Genomic DNA, 21,351 nt, shown 5'->3' on the forward strand with positions numbered 1-21,351 from the left:
AGAAAGCTTTAAAAGGAATGATTTAAATTTTAAACTCTCTTTTAAAACCATGATATCCACATAAGAAATAATTTTAATAAAAATCCTTTTTAATATTCTAGTGGCCGGCCACCTAAGCTTGGGACCCAAGCTTTGGTCGACCACTAACTTGGCTCATCCACTTGGTCTTGGCCGGCCCTAGCTTGGGTTCCAAGCTAGCTTGGCCGGCCCCATTTGGATGGGTAAGAAGGTGGGTATGTGGTGGGTATAAATCTCTATATACAAGAGGCTACGATAGGGACCGAGAGGAGGAATTGGTTTTGGTCTCCCGATTAAATTAAGCTTCCCGTGTTCACCCCGAACACACAACTTAACTTCATCAATAATAATTCATACCACTAAAGAATTATTATTGAACTACCACACCAATCCCAAATTACATTTTTTGGGCTCATTCTTATTATGAGTGTGTTAGTCTCCCTGTGTTTAAGATGTCGAATGTCCACTAATTAAGTGAGTTACTGACAACTCATTTAATTAATATCTTAGTCCAAGAGTAGTACCACTCAACCTTATCGTCATGTCGGAGTAAGTCCACCTACAGGGTTTAACATGACAATCTTTATGAGCTCCTCTTGGGGACATTATCAACCTAGATTACTAGGACACAGTTTCCTTCTATAATCAACAAGTCACACTATAAGTGACATCATTTCCCAACTTATAGGGCATTTTGATTTATCGAACTAAATCTCACCCTTTGATAAGTCAAAGAAATAAATATTAAATATATGTGCTTGTTACTATATTAGGATTAAGAGCACACACTTCCATAATAACTAAGGTATAGTTCTTTTATTAAATCAGTATAAAAAGAACTTACCTTAAATGGTCCTACTCAATACACTTAAAGTGTACTAGTGTAATTTATTAGTCAAGATAAACTAGTGCCTAATTACACTATGACTATTCCAATGGTTTGTTCCTTTCCATCTTAGTCGTGAGCTACTGTTCATAATTTATAAAGAACCGATAACACAATCTTCTGTGTGTGACACCACACACTATGTTATCTACAATATAAAATAATTGAATATCTACATTTGGTATATATAAATGTAGACACTTGACCAATGTGATTCTTATAAATGTTTATATAAAAGCTAGGCTTTTAGTATACACTCCAACAATATCTTCCATATTTATGCTTTGTCTGGTTCTACCAAACTTAAACTCTCTCTCAATCTAAGAATTCAATTCTCAAACTTGTTTTAAGTCTTTCGAATATACTCATAATGTGTGTGACCCAATAGGTTCCCATTTTATGTTGATCATTCATATCATCAAATTATGGATCGATCATGAGTGATACCTAGTAGTACATCATGATCCCAATTAACTGAAAAATCACAGTTGATTCCAAAATAATTCTAAACCCTTCAGCAGCTATAGTTATTAGTGTGTCTATTCCTTTCACTCATCTTATACCTACATGATTCAGGATATGGTCTATATATCAGTCTCCACTAGGCTGGCTATGTCACCTATAGCCCAAGTAATAGTTCAATGTCTTATGGATTTAAATTACTCAAACATGTGTTCAAGAAGACCATCCTCTTGACATGTAATGCATTGGCCAAAGACTTACGAGTAATAATCCTAATAAGAGGTCATAAGGTATACATCTCCTTATAAAAGGAGTGGTGAATCCTCTATGAACTATTCAAGCACCTTCGAGCATATTGACTTATACCTAATTATCCCAGACTTACGCCTCCTAGGATATGATTGTGAAGATGTCAAAGTATAAGCTTCCAAGATCAAAATGACTTGAATACCTCAAGTCTAAGGAAACTTGCACTCGAGCTACAATGAAATCTTCATCGACATGTAGAGAACCACATGAAATCTCATAGCAAGTCATATCTAATGCACTAGTTACCCTTAACTAGAATCTATATGTTAACTCTCAACATCCCTAATGTTTCCAACCAGTGGGACCAACTACTTGGATAAACTAAGGACCATAATGTTGAGGATCTTGGTTTGACTAGAAGGGGGTTGAATAGACAATCGAATCTCTTGTCTTCCTACATTAGTTAGTGTGTAGTGGGATGAAAACACAAAGTAAGAAGACAAACCTAACACATTCGTTTAATGTGGTTCAGAGATACAGCTCCTACTCCACGGTTGTCCATAAGATGGATGATCCATGTGATCCTTCGGTGGATCATTCCCCGGAAATATCTGGCTAGTATGAACTCCTTCTCAGTAAAGTAAACCTCATACAAGCTTGATCAATACACCACACTTCAATCACAGCTCAAGGTAGACTACTAACAGGGGTTTTCCACTCCTATTTCCTCAACCATAACCAAGCTCCAAAGGCTTAATTATATAGGCCATGGGCTAGAATCTCTAAGTAGTTTTCCACCTATTAATCGATTGGTATTACCATCAGTCGGCTAGTGTTACCGTTGGACATAGCTAATGGGCCTCCATAAAATCTGCGATTCTGTTCAATGACTCTTTACCAGTCGACTAGTAACATCACCAGTCGACTGGTAACATCACCAGTCAATTGGTCTCACAGCCATCGGACATAGAAACATTATGTGCCTTGGACCAGTCGACTAGTAAATCCTATCACTAGGATTTTAATCCTGAGTACAATTACTCATGCACTTGTCCTCGCCCGTACAACCTCAACCTTGCCTTCTAGCCTCTTCCATTTACCTTGCATCCTTCAGATGTTTCCCTATCATTCACACCTTACCTTCAAGAGCTTCCTTCGGTCTTATCCTTTGTTGTCGGGTTTTCTATTATCAATTCACACTTGGACTTACGTTTCCAAGGCTACATGCTTAAACTTACACCACCAAGACTCCACTTAGACTTTCACCTTTACCAAGTCACACTTGGACTTACACCACCAAGACTCCACTTGGACTTGCTTTGCCAAGATCACACTTAGACTTTTCCTTGTTATACCTGCATCATGCACCCTCACAAGTGCATATCAAATACAATAATAACCTAACTTATACCTTTGCCCAAACATCAAAATATAGGGTCACACTAATTGCTCTAACAATCTCCCCCTTTTTGATGTTTGACAATCCGTGTAAGTTAGGAAAATAAATAAGCAATAAGATACAACAAGAATATGCAATCTACTCATGCATGTATCATGGAACCTAATCCTTGGCTCCCCCTTCACCTAAACTCCCACTTGAGCTAGGATTTTCCGCAAAGGTATTTAGATTTCCCACTTAAATCTAAACTTCTTCCCCTTTACCATACATTAAAAAGAGATAAAAAAATATTCTAATTATTGGACTATTTTAACCTCTAATACCCATAATCATCATGTATTAATCCCCCATAAGATTACATACATGTATACCTCCCTTTTTAGCCATTTCCGATTGTTGAAAACAATATCAGATTGTATTAATCAACTACCCTATACCCCAGTCAATTAGCCTCATCGAATCAATCCCACATAACCATTCTATGTTCAATTAATATTGTTATCAGTCGACTGGCCTCTGATGCAGTCATCTGGCACCCTATTTTAGTCCAAAATATATTTCTGAACCCAATTTTATAAATGCACTAAAAATTCAACAAATCTCTAAAAATTCTCAAATTTTGTAGAGATGTTTGTTTCACCATTGTCTACTTAAGAAAACTATATTTAAAAATATATTTATCATGGATCCCAATATTGACACAAAATCTAAAACTATCTAAATGCTTAAATTGAATCTTGACCTAAAGTCCTAATTTTGGCTCCCTCTTGATATATCCGTTCATACTAAATCATAATGCATCCCTAGCATTAGTTTATATGACATCTATATATCTAGATCCAATTTTCATGTAATATGAATCTCATTTTATATTTTCATGAATGAAACTCATCTCAAATGTGCCAACCAACTCGATTAGAAACTTAAGTCCATCTCTAAACTTTGTGGCACATTTCATGATCCATCTAGAACCCTAAGCAATGTCCACTTGAAATTCATTGGCCATGGATTCCAAATTTACTCTTTGAGCTCCCCCTAGTGCTCTTAATCTTAGTCACATTCTTAGATGTCTTCTCTACTATGGCTAAACTACAATGGTGCACCTTAGAAGATTTCTTTATCTTCTTAACCTTGGACACCTCATCCTTTTCATAATCATATGCAACCCTTGCATATTTCTTCTCATTGGCCTTGGATGACTCTCCCTGACCCTTGGTTACTCTTCCCTTGCCATTATCATGTGTCATCCTAGCATATGATCTCCTTTTGGCATTGGAAGGACTAGATTGGTATCCCAAACATAATTTATCATTATTGGATTTTTGGCTACCCAACACTCTATCTAACCCTATAGATCCAACCTTGAATCTTTCTAGGGGTTCTCCATGTCCTCAAGGCTTGATTTTCAAATTCTAAGTTTCTAACCCTAGAATCAACATGTTCATCATGGGCATCCTAGACCTATCCAACTTTCTAGATATGTGTCTCTCATTCTTGGGATTTTTGCCTAGGTTCTCCATTACCTTCTTATCTTTAGGTAATGAGAATCTAACTTGTTTAGGTCTATCATTAGAATTTGATTTTCTAGGATTATCGATCATGTTAACCCTATTCCTATCATTATATTTAAATCTACAATTTTGCCTAGATAAATAATTAGCATTATCATTCCTAGTATGCATGGGAAAATTACAATTTGAATTACAATTCAAATTAGAGTATACCTCCCTTGACCTTGAAACTCCCCCTCAACTTGAGCTTCTCTTCTTCTCCCATTTCTTCAAATGCTCTAGCTCCTTGATTTCCCTCTTCTTAGGGCACTTGGTGTGGTAGTGACCTTTCTCCCCACACATGAATCACACAATACACATTCTCTTCCTCTTGGTTTCTTTATTCCTACAACCCACATTGGCATCTAAAACAACTTGAATGAGTTTAGGATTTACCTTCTTCTTACCTATTGGACACCTACTCTTATAGTGTCCCTTCACATTGCAACCGAAGCAAACAATATGGTCCTTTGACTTGACTTTGGTGGAGATGCTTGCAAGGTTGACTTCCAAGACTTCCTCTTCACTTGTCTTGGATTCTTCTTCAACCCTTGAAGATGTGGATGATACTTCCTCATCTTTCTTCTCCTTGGAAGTTAAACACATGTCAACTTCTGGTTGCTCCTCCTCCACTTAAACTACTACATCCCTTTCCTCAAACTTTTCTTCTTCATGTGTAGGCTTAGGTTCTTCACTTAGAACCATCTTTATCTCACTCCATAAATCATGGGTGTTCTTGTATTCACCTACATGACTCATCACGTTATTAGGTAAAATATCAATCAAATTTGATATTACCTTTTCATTTGTCTTTGATCGTAAGGTTTGCTACTTAGTTCAATAACGTGGGTGGAGTTTCTTCCCTTTCTTGTCTCTTAGAACTTCAAAAGGCTCCTCGATAACTATCATGGTGTCCCAATCCATCTTGAAGAAGATCTCTATTTTCACCATCCAAAAGGTGATATCCCTTAGATTTCCCCCTTCATACTTTGGCAGGGCAATCAAGCTAGTCATCTATAGCTTCCTCGGTGGTTAGTCTGAAGGAGAGCAACCTTGCTCTAATACCACTTGTTGAGGAATTTAGTCCGGCCAGAAGGGAGGTTGAATAGATGATCACCCCAATCTGTTGTCTTCCTACAATTAGTTAGTGCGTAGTGGAATAATGAAAACACAAAGTAAAAAGACAAACCTAACACATCCGTTTAAAGTGGTTCGGAGATAAAGCTCCTACTCCACGGTTGTCCGTAAGGTGTGTTGGGTTCTTCGGGCCGCGAAAACCGCTTTTCGCGTCGCGGAAACCCCGAATCACCCAAAGCCGTAGATCCGTGCAAAGAAAACCGAACGAAATACAAATACGAGTTTCAAAAAATCTAGATCTACTCCTAGATCTATGTGTTGAGAACTTTACCCTTGTTGCGTGCCCTTTCGCGTTCCCGCTCGTCCAAGGAATTGCCGGATCTCTAGAGTATCAAAGTAGATACTCCTCTAGAAGTATCCACACGAACACGTAGGTGGAGAAAACACACAAAAGGTGTGCTAGCACCTTGTGTGGTCACAGCAAGAGGAGGAAAGGGAGAGAGCTCTCTTGAGGAAGAAGAAGAAGAAGTAATGCCTTGAAAAAAAAATCAAATTTCATTCACCACTTTTGTGTGGCCGGCCACTCCATGGAGTGTAACTCCCATTCCACATTAATCACAATTAATGTGAAGTCATTAAGAGGTGTTGTGTAACTCCTATGATGTGGCACATCATGAAGATGTGGACCATTACCATTGGTCCACATCTTGCCACCTCACAATGATGTGGCAAATGAGTAACCTCCACTCATTTAATGTGGCCAACCCACATTAAATGCAATGGAGGCTTGTAACCTCCATGAGGTGGCAAAACAAGATGATGTGGAACAACTCTATTGGTCCACATCTTGCCACCTCACTCATGATGTGGCAAAGAGTCAAGTCAAACTTGACTCTTCCTCTTCCTCTCTAGTCAAGTCAAACTTGACTCAATCTCTCTCATGGTTGATCTAATCTAACCATTTGATTCAAGCCAACTTAATATAATGAATCGAATTCATTAAATTAAATTAATCTAATGAGTCATAATCTAAATTAGACTCATTAAATACATGAATCAACTTGAATCTAACTCAATTAGCCCAATTTGGATTACTCTTAATCCAATTTGATTCATCAAATGAATCTAATCCTCTTGGTTCATCATATGAACCAAATCTCCATCTAAATGTCCTAAGTGTGTGACCCTATAGGTTCTTGTAACGTTGGCAATGCCCTAAACCCATTTAGGAGCATAAGTAATGAGCGGTATTTAGCAACACATCATTACTACCCAAGTTACAAGAAATGTCGAAATCCAACATCACCTTGTGACTACTAATTGTGACTCCTCACAATATGTGACATTGTCCTTCTATCCTAGACATCTAGATTGATCAATGTGAGGCATAGACCGTGTCATCCTCTAATCAATCTAAATCTTGAACTCCAAGTCGACTCACTCGATCAAATGAGCTCAACATCTCATGTTGACTCACTTGGGCATGGCCATGCACTTCGTGGTCTAACTCTATCAAGAATACCGATGTCGCTCCCGTCATATGGGAGGGATAGATCCCATCTACATCACTCACATCCCTCTGCATAATTCATTACATACCCAGTAATCGCCTTTATAGTCCACCCTGTTACGGGTGACGTTTGACGAAACCAAAGTACATAACTCCTTATGTAGGGAACCATGGTGACTTCAGGTCTAAGGACCAATAGTCATACTAATAGTCACATGAGAAAGTATATGACACTCATATAACGATCCATGATACTTTCTCATGGCGGGTCATTAAGTATACATTCTCTAATACATACCCATGTGTTAGCTTGATATCTCTATATCCATGACTTGTGAGATCAAGTCATCGAGCTGACCTACATGCTAGTCTTATTGTATTAACATTGTCCCTGAATGTTAATACTCGACTAGGAATGATTTAGAGTAGTGTTCCCTATATCATTTCACTATCGATTCAACTAATCGATTGATATAGGTATGAACCCTCTACTCAAGGACGCTATTATACTTAGTCTATTTGGCACTAATACAAATAAGTATAATAACCAAACAAATGCCTTTATTAATATACAAGAATATGATACAATGAGTCCATACAATCATCAAATGATTGGCTCTAGGGCTCTAACTAACAATCTCCCACTAGCACTAGTGCCAATCAGTATAGGCTCTAAGGCCTAATGACCTAGTGTGACCATCATGCTTCCTCTGTGCCAAAGCCTTGGTCAAGGGATCTGCGATGTTAGCCTCTGTAGGTACTCTGCAAATCTTCACATCTCCTCTATCGGCAATCTCTCGAATGAGATGGAAGCGCCGTAGTATATGCTTGGTCCGCTAGTCTGAGCAAGGTTCCTTCGCCTGTGCTATAGCTCCATTGTTGTCACAATAGAGCTCAACTGGGTCAGCGATGCTAGGAACCACCCCAAGTTCAGTGATGAACTTGCGGATCCAAACTGCCTCCTTTGCTGCCTCTGATGCTGCAATATACTCGGCCTCTGTTGTAGAATTAGCTACTGTGTCCTGCTTCGAACTCTTCCAGTTCACAGCACCACCATTTAAGCAAAACACGAACCCTGACTGGGATCGGTAATCATCCTGATCGGTCTGGAAGCTGGCATCACTGTAACCCTTTACAGTTAGCTCATCATTGCCTCCATATATCAAGAAATATTCTTTAGTCCTTCTTAAGTACTTAAGAATATTCTTAACCGCTATCCAGTGACTTTCACCTGGATCTGACTGGTATCTGCTCGTCTTGCTCAAAGCATACGAGACATCAGGTCGAGTACATAGCATGACGTACATGATCGATCCTATGGCTGAGGCATAAGGGATCTGATCCATGCGGTCTCTCTCCTCTCTAGAAGAGGGACCTTGAGTCTTCGAAAGACTCACGCCATGTGACATCGGCAGAAATCCCTTCCTCGAGTAGGTTTCCATTCAGAAACGCGGTTTTGACATCCATCTGCCATATCTCATAGTCATGGTAGGCTGCAATAGCAAGCATGATCCGAATAGACTTAAACATCGCTACTGGAGAAAAGGTTTCATCATAGTCAATACCATGAATCTGCATGAAACCTTTAGCTACCAAGCGACCCTTATAAATAAGTCCATCCATGTCAGTCTTTCTCTTAAAGACCCACTTACACCCAATGGGTTTTACCACTTCAGGTGGATCAACCAAAGTCCATACTTGGTTGGTGTACATGGATTCCATTTCGGATCTCATGGCCTCTAGCCATTTCTCGGAATCTGGTCTCATCACAGCTTCCTGATAAGTGGTAGGCTCAGCCTCTATGAGCATAACGTCATCATGGTCAGACAAGAGAAATGAGTATCTCTCAGGCTGACGACGTGCTATCAGACCTGCGAAGAGGTATGTCTACTTGAACTGGTTGTTGTTCCTCAACTCTTTGTGGAACAACATCATCCACAATACTTTGTGGTTCCAGTTCAATTTCCATCGAGGCTTCAGTGCTATTGTTCGTATCTTGAACTTCTTCAAGATCGAACGTACTCCCACTAGTCTTTCTAGAAACAAAGTCCCTTTCTAGAAAGACCCCAGTCTTTGCCACAACTACCTTGTGTTGACTGGGAATGTAGAAGTAATATCCCTTAGTTTCCTTGGGATATCCAATAAAGTAGCACTTGTCAGATTTGGGTCCTAATTTGTCTAATACTTGACGTCTAACGTAAGCCTCACAACCCCAAATCCTCATGAAAGACACCTGGGCATCTCTCCCAGTCCATATCCTATATGGTGTCTTTATCACAGCCTTGGATGGAACTCGGTTAAGTATAAAAGCTGCCGTGTCTAGAGCATAGCCCCAAAGGTATGTCGGAAGATCTGTGTGACTCATCATAGATCGTACCATATCTAATAAGGTACGATTCCTCCTTTCGGATACACCATTCCATTGTGGTGTTCCAGGAGGAGTGAGTTGGGATAGAATCCCACACTCAGCTAGATAGTCACGGAACTCATGGCTAAGGTATTCTCCACCTCGATCGGATCGAAGTATCTTAATACTCTTGCCAAGCTGGTTCTGTACTTCATTCTTGAATTCTTTGACCTTTTCAAAGGATTCAGACTTATGTGTCATCAAGTACACATAACCATATCTACTGAAGTCATCAGTAAATGTGATGAAGTATCTATAACCGCCTCTAGCAGCGACATTGAAAGGGCCACATACATCACTATGTATGAGTCCTAACAAATCATTCGCTCTCTCACTGTGCCCACTAAAGGGAGTCTTGGTCATCTTGCCTCGTAGGCATGACTCGCATATCTCATATGATTCAAAATCAAATGAGTCCAACAAACCATCCTTATGGAGTTGGGATAAGCGCTTGTCATTTATATGACCTAAGCGATAGTGCCAAAGGTAGGTTTGGTTCATGTCATTAGACTTGAACCTCTTGGTATTTACGTTATAGATAGGGCTCTCGAGGTCTAGAATATAGAGTTCGTTTATCAGAGGTGCACTACAATAGAACATATCGTTTAAATAGACGGAACAACATTTGTTCTTTATTATAAACGAAAATCCTTTCTTGTCCAAACAAGAAACTGAAATTATGTTCTTAGTCAAGGCAGGCACATAACAACAATCATCTAATTCTAGTACAAGCCTAGAGGGAAGAGATAGATGATAAGTTCCTACAGCAATAGCAGCAACTCGTAATCCATTGCCTACTCGTAGGTCTATCTCACCCTTTGTCAATGCCCTGCTATTCCTCTGCGCTTGTACATTAGTACAAATGTGCGAAGCACATCCGGTATCTAATACCCACGATGAAGAAATAGAGAGGTTGACTTCTATAACATGTATACCTGAAGTAGAAATCTTAATTTTCTTCTTCTTAAGATCTTCCAGGTATTCTTTGGAGTTCCTCTTCCAGTGCCTTGCTTGTCCTTGATATAGGTGACAAAGATGTTCAACCATATCATAAGCACCCATCAACTCATGTTGCTTCTGAAGCTCAGAGTTCATGGTCGCGAGAATAAGACAGGACACATCTAATGCGTCATCTTGATGCTTCTTGTAAGCATCCCGGTCAGCTCGCGTGGCAGTGGCAGGAGGAGCCTCCGGAATGGGCTGCTCCAGAACGTACAGTTTACGTTCCTGGGTGAGAACTATTCTCAAGTTCCTGTACCAGTCCAGGAAATTCGCTCCGTTGAGCTTGTCCTTCTTAAGGACATATCGCATGGAGAAAATGTTCGTATTCGACGTCATGGAAATTCTACAACAGAAATAAATGCAGAAATCAATATCATATTCTTTTAAAATCATTTAATTAGGCCTTTAACTAAATGATACTCCCACTGAATACTATAATTCTTGTGGGACAAGATCCACATCATACTAACCCTTGAGTTAGCTTTGGCTAATACGCCCAAGACTTAGTATGATCGGTAGGTAACGATTACCAATTACATCTCTATGCAACTCTTGTTTATAAAATCAATATCCGCATTTATATTAAAACTCGAGTTAGCTTTGGCTAATACGCCCGAGAGTTAATAGATGTGATTTTGACCTATCTTTTCCAACCGTTGGAAGAATGCCTATAGTTGACTCGATCTAACCGAGCAACTAGGAATACTCAATCTAATTGAGTTTGTATTCACCCATGCATTGATAGGCGGGACCAAGATTGTCCGTCCGTACCCTACCAAGATAATATGTATTGCTCTGCTTTGGCAGATTCAACAATACATGTGATCGAGGTAGTGATAGGTATCACGGCACGGTTAGGCATTAGAGTTGAGTCGATTGAGATCTAATCTAATCGAAAAGGATGCATCTTGTGCACGACTTAGATCTAATCTAATCGCAAGGGTGCATCATGTGCACGACTTAGATCTAATCTAATCGTGAGGCACTAATTAATTAACTACTTATTAAATATGCATCACATACACAAGCAATTAATTAATCTATTTGTGATTTAGTCATGGCCCTACTACGATCTTCTCAAGCCAATGAGAAGATCGATTGGTCAACATAGGGTCAACAGCTTCTCCAAGCTCCTCCCTTTGACCACCTTGTGTTGCTCGTGCCCGCCTCGGAACTCCGTCTCGTGTGGACCCTCCACCGCTCCAATTAGTACATTACAATTTGAAACTCGATTTACATTTGAGTCTAAATCTAATTTACAACAAGAATATAAGAGAAGGCACGGCGCGCAGGTCGCGAATATAATACAACACTCGCAAACACATAACGACACGCAGGCCGTATTATAAATTACAACACAATCCAATCACATTAGGTTTTTGGGCCATGACTATCACAAAATTAATATATAATTCAAAATTATATATTTTTCATAATTTTCTGTAATTTTAAAATTAATTTTTACAATTTTTACGAGTAAAATTTCCCGGTGGACCCGTTTAGCGGTTTCGGGAGCAATCGCGGAACGGATCCCCTTGCGGGGCCAGGGGCAGCGCCCCTACCCGTGATCTAACCATCGCGAGGGTTCCTTTGCGATCCAACAGCGCCTAAATCCGCTGTCCCAAAATGATTTGGGCCGAGACATTGCCGTTTCAGAAAAATCTTCCCGGCGGGTTCGTTTTTAGCAATTTCGGGTGCAATCGCGGAGCAAATCCCCTTGCGGAGTTAGGGGCAGTACCCCTAACCGCGATCTAACAATCGCGAGTTGCTCCTAAGCGATCTAATGGCACCCAAGCCCGCTGTCCCAAAAAATTTTGGGGCGAAACGAAGCCGTTTTGAAAAAAAATCTTTCCGGTAGCCGAAGCCTACAAGCGACTAAACACTTGTGCTTCGATTACTCGAGAAAAATACTCATAAAAACCCAAAAATCATAATTTTACAGAAAATTACAAAAACTTTTGTTTTCATAAAACCAAAAAACAAACTCGTATTCGCCTTGCACGTGGCTCTGATACCACTGTTGGGTTCTCCGGGCCGCGAAAACCGCTTTTCGCGTCGCGGAAACCCCGAATCACCCAAAGACGTAGATCCGTGCAAAGAAAACCGAACGAAATACAAATACGAGTTTCAAAAAATCTAGATCTACTCCTAGATCTATGTGTTGAGAACTTTACCCTTGTTGCGTGCCCTTTCGCGTTCCCGCTCGTCCAAGGAATTGCCGGATCTCTAGAGTATCAAAGTAGATACTCCTCTAGAAGTATCCACGCGAACACGTAGGTGGAGAAAACACACAAAAGGTGTGCTAGCACCTTGTGTGGTCACGGCAAGAGGAGGAAAGGGAGAGAGCTCTCTTGAGGAAGAAGAAGAAGAAGTAATGCCTTGAAAAAAAAATCAAATTTCATTCACCACTTTTGTGTGGTCGGCCACTCCATGGAGTGTAACTCCCATTCCACATTAATCACAATTAATGTGAAGCCATTAAGAGGTGTTGTGTAACTCCTATGATGGGGCACATCATGAAGATGTGGACCATTACCATTGGTCCACATCTTGCCACCTCACAATGATGTGGAAAATGAGTAACCTCCACTCATTTAATGTGGCCAACCCACATTAAATGCAATGGAGGCTTGTAACCTCCATGAGGTGGCAAAACAAGATGATGTGGAACAACACTATTGGTCCACATCTTGCCACCTCACTCATGATGTGGGAAAGAGTCAAGTCAAACTTGACTCTTCCTCTTCCTCTCTAGTCAAGTCAAACTTGACTCAATCTCTCTCATGGTTGATCTAATCTAACTATTTGATTCAAGCCAACTTAATATAATGAATCTAATTCATTAAATTAAATTGATCTAATGAGCCATAATCTAAATTAGACTCATTAAATACATGAATCAACTTGAGTCTAACTCAATTAGCCCAATTTGGATTACTCTTAATCCAATTTGATTCATCAAATGAATCTAATCCTCTTGGTTCATCATATGAACCAAATCTCCATCTAAATGTCCTAAGTGTGTGACCCTATAGGTTCTTGTAACGTTGGCAATGCCCTAAACCCATTTAGGAGCATAAATAATGAGCGGTATCTAGCAACACATCATTACTACCCAAGTTACAAGAAATGTCGAGATCCAACATCACCTTGTGACTACTAATTGTGACTCCTCACAATATGTGACATTGTCCTTCTATCCTAGACATCTAGATTGATCAATGTGAGGCATAGACCGTGTCATCCTCTAATCAATCTAAATCTTGAACTCCAAGTAGACTCACTCGATCAAATGAGCTCAACATCTCATTTGACTCACTTGGGCATGGTCATGCACTTCGTGGTCTAACTCTATCAAGAATACCGATGTCGCTCCCGTCATATGGGAGGGATAGATCCCATCTACATCACTCACATCCCTCTGCATAATTCATTACATACCCAGTAATCGCCTTTATAGTCCACCCTGTTACGGGTGACGTTTGACGAAACCAAAGTACATAACTCCTTATGTAGGGAACCATGGTGACTTCAGGTCTAAGGACCAATAGTCATACTAATAGTCACATGAGAAAGTATATGACATTCATATAACGATCCATGATACTTTCTCATGACGGGTCATTCAGTATACATTCTCCAATGTATACCCATGTGTCAGCTTGATATCTCTATATCCATGACTTGTGAGATCAAGTCATCGAGCTGACCTACATGCTAGTCTTATTGCATTAACATTGTCCCTGAATGTTAATACTCGATTAGGAATGATTTAAAGTAGTGTTCCCTATATCATCTCACTATCGATTCAACTAATCGATTGATATAGGTATGAACCTTCTACTCAAGGACGCTATTATACTTAGTCTATTTGGCACTAATACAAATAAGTATAATAACCAAACAAATGCCTTTATTAATATACAAGAATATGATACAATGAGTCCATACAATCATCAAATGATTGGCTCTAGGGCTCTAACTAACAAGGTGGACGATCTTTGTGATCCTTTGGTGGATCAAGACCAGACAACCTTCGGCTAGTACGAACTTCTTCTCGGTGGAGTAAACCTCGCACAACCTTGATCAATGCATAGCACTCCGATCATAACTCAAGGTAGACAACTAACAGGGGTTTTCTACTCTTATTTTGTCAACTATAACCAAGCTCCAAAGGCTTGGTTATATAGGCCACAGGCTAGAATCTCTAACTAGTTTTCCGCCTACCAGTCGACTAGTATTTCCATCTATCGACTGATTTTACTATTAGTCGACTATTGTTACCGTTGGACATAGCCAACGGGCCTCTACAGAATCCGTGATTCTATCCAACCGCTCTTTACTAGTCGACTGGTAACATTGCCAATCAACTGGTCTAACAGTCGTTAGCACAAAAACATTATGTGCCCTGGACCAGTCGACTGGGACATATATCAGTCAACTAGTAAACCCTAACACTAGGATTTTCATCTCGAATACAATCACTCATGTGTTGGTGCGGTTAGCACTAACGGTCTAACTCAAATTTTGATAAATGATAAAATAGGTTAAGTTAGTTTCGTTGTTATCTAACACTCTGATCGAGTGTACAGGAGAAGCCTAGATAGGTAGACGGGCTGACCAGATGTCTGGTACAAAGTCCAAACGGCTCAACGAGCTGATCGAATGTTTGGCACGAAGTCCAGCTAGGTCGACGGGCTGACCGGATAGCTCGCACGAAGCTTAGACGGGTCGAAGGGTTGACCGGACGTCTAGCAGGTAAGTGAAGGTAAGTCACTGGAGAGGAGAGACTGTGAGGACACATTCCCTGGAAGGGAACTTTGGCGCCGATCCGACTTAGAACCATTTCGGAACTCTAAGTCGAGATTTTGACTAGATTCTGATCTCGGAGAGATGGAATCTAATTAATATTCTATTTAATTTTAAACTGTGTTAATACTCTGTGTTGCAGGATAATATCATATGTTTGTCTCCAGACTAATGTTTTCTTGCAGGAAGGAAGCTGCTGGAAAAATGAGGTCCGGGCACCCAGTATGGTTCCGAGAGCCGAGGAGGGATCCGGGCACCCGGAGGTGAAAAATTATCCTCAGCGTCATTTCACCACGTGGAGCTCCTTGGTTGGCTCGGCTACGTCATAATCAGGGCGCCTGAAGGTTTTGAGTGCCCCAAACCTCCTTTACAAGGAGGGTGTTGGTTAGTCCTAGGAAAATCATACTGGTTCCACTATATAAAAATTTTGTACAAGAGTCGAACCTTTCCTTAAATAACCTATTGTGTTCTTTAGAAGTTAAATTAAGAATCGTAGACAGAACTTAACATCATTGATTCCAAATTTAACTTATATGTACTTAATGGTTTAGATTTGAATCGCAAGCGGAACTTAACACTATTGATTCAAATCCACCCATGTTATTAATTCCATTAAATATTAATTTCCAAAATTGGCTTCCAAGACTCCATGGTGAGGCACATGGCCTTCTTGGATATGGGAGCAACCACCACTGCCTAGACAAAGCCTTTTAAGGAAAGCTAATATTTAATTTCCTTAAATAACTCTAGGTTTAACCAAAAGGAACAATCGAATCACAAATTCGAAAAATAAAAGAAAAGAAACACAACTTCAAAACAAATCTAAAAAACTCTAGAATCATATGCCTCTTGTGTTTGGTATTTCCAAAAATAACTATATAAAGAAAACTAGTATGATGCGGAAAACAATTACTAGTTATACCTTTCTTTGTAAGCAAATAACCTCTTGATCTTCTACCGTATTCCTCTTCTTATCCCGGACGTTGTGTGGGCAACGATCTGCCGCGATGAAAATCCACCTAAGTCACCTTCTTCTCCAAGCAAGATTCGGCCACCATAATTCTCCAAGAGAAGTAGAGGTCCGGCCACCACCACTAAGCTCCAAGGGATGCTCAAAACAAAGCCTCCTTCTTCTTCTTCTTCTTCTTCTTCCTCAAGTAAAATCCGACCACCAACCAAGCTCCTAGAGAAGTTGCCGCCAGCCACAAGAAGAAGAGAAGAGGGACAAGCTAGGGTCGGCCACCAAAGAGGAAAAGAGAGGAAGAATAAAAATATAGTTGTTAGCCATGAAGGCACCTCTATCCCCTCTTTTATAATCCTTGGTCTTGGCAAATAAGGAAATTTAAATAAAAACTTCCTTAATTCTTTTGCCATGAAAAGGAAAATTTATTTAATTAAAAATAATTTCCTCTTCTCACATTACATGGCCGGCCACATCTATAAGCTATAAACAAGGAGAGTTTTAATTATAATAAGAATTAAAACTTCCTAATTTGTCTATGAAAATTTATAAAAAATCTCTCCAATACTTTTTCCCTTCATGGTGGATTATAAAAATGAAATTTTATAAATTAAAATCTTTCTTTTAAACATGTAGATAATTTCTAAAAAGGAAAGTTATCTTTAAAAATTAAAATCTCTTTTCAATCTACAAATAAGGAAAGATATCAAATCTTTTCTTAATCTTTTGTACAAACTTATAAAAGGAAATATTTAATTTTTTAAACTCTCTTTTAAATCATGAACATGGTTAAAAAAAGAAAAGTTTTTTTAAAATTAAAATCTACCTTTCAATCTACAAATAAGGAAAGATTTCAAATCTTTTCTTAATCTTTTGTAGAAAGATAGAAAAGGAAATATTTAAATTTTAAACTCTCTTTTAAAAACATGATATCCACATAAGAAATAATTTTAATAAAAATCCCTTTTTATTTTCTGGTGGCCAGCCACCTAAGCTTGGGACCCAAGCTTTGGCCGGCCACCTAAAATTGGCTCCACCAATAGCTTTGGCTGGCCCTAGCTTAGGCTCCAAGCTAGCTTGACTGGCCACCTTAAGGTGGGTAGAAAGGTGGGTATAGGTGGGTATAATTCTCTATATACAAGAGGCTACGATAGGGACCAAGAGGAGGAATTGATTTTGGTCTCCCGATGAAATTAAGCTTCCCGTGTTCGCCCCGAACACACAACTTAACTTCATCAATAATAATTCATACCACTAAAGAATTATTATTGAACTACCGCACCAATCCAAAATTACATTTTGGGCTCCTACTTATTATGAGTGTGTTAGTCTCTCTGTGTTTAAGATAACGATTGTTCACTAATTAAATGAGTTACTGACAACTCACTTAATTAATATCTTAGTCCAAGAGTAGTACCACTCAACCTCATCGTTATGTCAAACTAAGTCCACTTGCAGGGTTTAACATAATAATCCTTATGAGCTCCTCTTGGGGGCATTCTCAACCTAGATTACTAGGACATAGTTTCCTTCTATAATCAACAATACACACTATAAGTAATATCATTTCCCAACTTATCGGGCTTATTGATTTATCGAGTTAAATCTCACCCATTTATAAGTCAAATAAATAAATACTAAATATATGTGTTTGTTATTATATTAGGATTAAGAGCACACACTTCCATAATAACTGAGGTCTAGTTCTTTTATCAAGTAAGTATAAAAAGAACTTACCTAAAATAGTCCTACTCAATACACTTAGAATGTACTAGTGTAATTTATTAGTCAAGATAAACTAATACCTAATTACACTACGACTATTCCAATGGTTTGTTCCTTTCCATCTTAGTCGTGAGCAACTGTTTATAATTTATAAAGAACTGATAACATGATCTTCTGTGTGTGACACCAAACACCATGTTATCTACAATATAAATTAATTGAACAACTACAAATAAATGTAGGTATTTGACCATTGTGATTCTTTATTTCTTAATAAATGTTTATACAAAAGCTAGTCTTTTAGTATACACTCTAACAATCTCCCACTTATACTAAAAGACTATGCTGCCATATTTGCTACCATACATCTAATTCTCATCCCCTCCACATGTCGATCAAAAGCTTTCACCGGAAGGGCCTTAGTGATATGATCTCTCAGGCTATCATCTGATGCAATCTAGGCGGCAACAACTTCTCCTCGTTATACGATATCTCGTATTGGGTGGTACTTGCGCTCTATTGTGTTTACTTGCCTTATGGACTTATGGTTTCTTCGAGTTTGCTACTGCACCACTATTATTACAATAAATTGTAATAATTTTTTGGGCAAACCAGAAAACATGTCTAAGTCCATCATAAAGTATCTGAGTCATACAGCTTCTATGACTGCCTCAGAGGTTGCCACTTACTCAGCTTCTATGGTGGAGTCCAAAAAAACACTTTTGCTTATCACTCTTCCATAGTTGTGACTTTACCTCCTAAAGTAAACACAAAACCCCGAGGTTGACTTACTATTGTCCATATCCGATTGGAAGTCAAAATCCGTACAACCCACAGAGAGCAAATTATCTGCCTTGTAAGTTAGCATATAATCTCTAGTGCCTCTAAGGTACTTTTATATATGTTTTACCGCAGTCCAATGTCCTTGTCCAGGGTTACTTTGATGTCTGCTAACTATGCCCTTGGCAAAAAAGATTTTTGATCTCGTGCATAGCATATATTAGGCTTCCGACAGCCAAAGCATAAGGAACTGCCTTCATTTCCTCTATCTCCTTTGATATCTTCGTAGACATCTCTTTAGATAAAGCTACTCCATGCTGAAAAGGTAAGAAACCTTTCTTGCAGTTTTGCATGCTCAAAATGAGCAAGGATTGTTTCGATATATGAAGCTTGGGATAAGTAAAATATATTCTTTTCTTGCGATCCCTTTGATCCCAAGAATATATGCATTCTCCCAAGTCCTTTATATCGAATTGTTTGGACAACCATACCCTTACTTCTGACAACACTTTGATATTGTTTCCAACTACTAAAAATGTTATCTACGTATAGTACAAGAAATACCATCACGTTTCTATCACACTTCTTGTATACACAAAACTCATTCGGTTATAAAATAAATCCATAGGTCTGGATTACTTTATTAAACCGGATGTACCAAGACCTTGAAGCTTTACTTTAGTCCATAGACTGATTGAGCTTACACACAAGATGCTCTTTGCTCTTTGTAATAAACCCTTCTGGTTGCTTTATATGGATGTTTTCTTCAAGACTTCGATTAAGGAAAGCTGTCTTGACATCCACTTGCTAAATCTCATAGATAAAAGAATCCGGATAGACTTAATCATGGCTACCGGTAAAAAAGTTTCCTTTTCCAACAAGCCTTGCTTTGAAAGTTGCTACCTTCTTGTCTATTCCTCTTTTCCTATTGTAGACTTATTTTCACCCAATGACTTTTACACCATTTGGTGATTTTATAAGCTCCCAGACTCTATTAGAATACATATATTCTAATTCTGTATTCTTTGCAAAGATGTTGCATCTTTATCTTGGAGTGCATCATCATATGTCCGGGGATCAGGTTCATGTCTACCAGGGATCAAGTCCAAAGACTCTTCCAAAATATGAATCTATTAGGTTGCCTAACAACCCTCCCACTACGACGAGGTACTTTCTGCAATTGTGTATCATTTGTGATACGTGTTGCAGTTTCTTGTGATATTTCATCTTGTATAGTTGGTACTAGATTAGACGTGTCCTTTGAGATTTCCTTAAGAATAAATTTACTTATGGACTTATGGTTTATTACATAGTCCTCTTCTAAAAATCGTGCATTGGTGCCAACAATGACCTTCTGATTTTTAGGACTATAAACCTTCTTTCATTTTTCTAGGATAACCTACAAACAAGTGAACTCCTGTCCAACTTATCAGTGTCTCTCATGTGTTAGACCACCCAAATTCGAATATGCTTCAGACTAGGCTTACGCCCATTCTGTAATTCTATGGGAGTGGAGAGTTCTGACTTAGAAGGTACTATGTTCACTTCCGTTTCCAGTGTATATCATCAAAACAAATTTTGGTAATTCTGAATACATTATCATTGATCTAACTATTTCCATAAGAGTCCTATACCTTCTTTCTACTATACCATTCTATTGGGGTGTACCAGGTATAGTTAGTTGAGATTGAATCCCGACTTCTAATAAGCGACTCCTAAACTCTCCTAAGAGGTGCTCGTCACTACGATCTCACCGTAGTGTCTTGATACTTTTACTTTGACGTTTCTCCGCATCAGCCTCGTACTCTTTGAACTAATCAAAGCACTTAGACTTCCAGCGCATCAAGTAAATGTATCTGTATCTAGAATAGTTGTCTATAAAATAGACAAAATATTTGAAACTACCTCTTGTCTGGATAATAATAGATCCACACAAACCAGAATGAACCAATTCTAACACATCTTTAGCTCTATACCCCTTATACTTAAAAGCTTCTTGGTTATTTTTCCTTCCAAGTAAGACTCGCAGATTGGAAAGATTTCCACTACCAATGAACCCAAGAGTTCATTGGTTATTATCCTTTGAATCCTACTCAAGTTAATATAACCTAGCCTTAGACTGCCAAAGATGTGATTGGTTCATTTCTGAAGGTTGCTTTCTTTTATTAAAATTAGAAGATGTGTTATTAATTTCCATTTATTGCATCGTGGGAGTTATTGGATTTATAAATTGTCAACCAACGTACCAGAACAGATATCTTTTCTATTTTCTCAATAACAACTTTATTATCAAAATAGACACAATATCTATTCTTTAATAGTTTAGAAACTGAAATCAGGTTCTTTCTAAACTTAGTACGTAAAGAGAATTTCTGAAAATTCATATTTTATTCCTATCAGAAGATAAACATCTCCCACTGCAACAACTGCTACTTTTACAGCAGTGCCTATGTGGACGGTGATTTATATAGTTGTCGGATTTCCTGGAACCCCTGCAATGAATTGCAGACATGATC

This window comes from Zingiber officinale, chromosome 11A (genome assembly GCF_018446385.1).
Source record: "Zingiber officinale cultivar Zhangliang chromosome 11A, Zo_v1.1, whole genome shotgun sequence".
Lineage (NCBI taxonomy): Eukaryota > Viridiplantae > Streptophyta > Magnoliopsida > Zingiberales > Zingiberaceae > Zingiber > Zingiber officinale.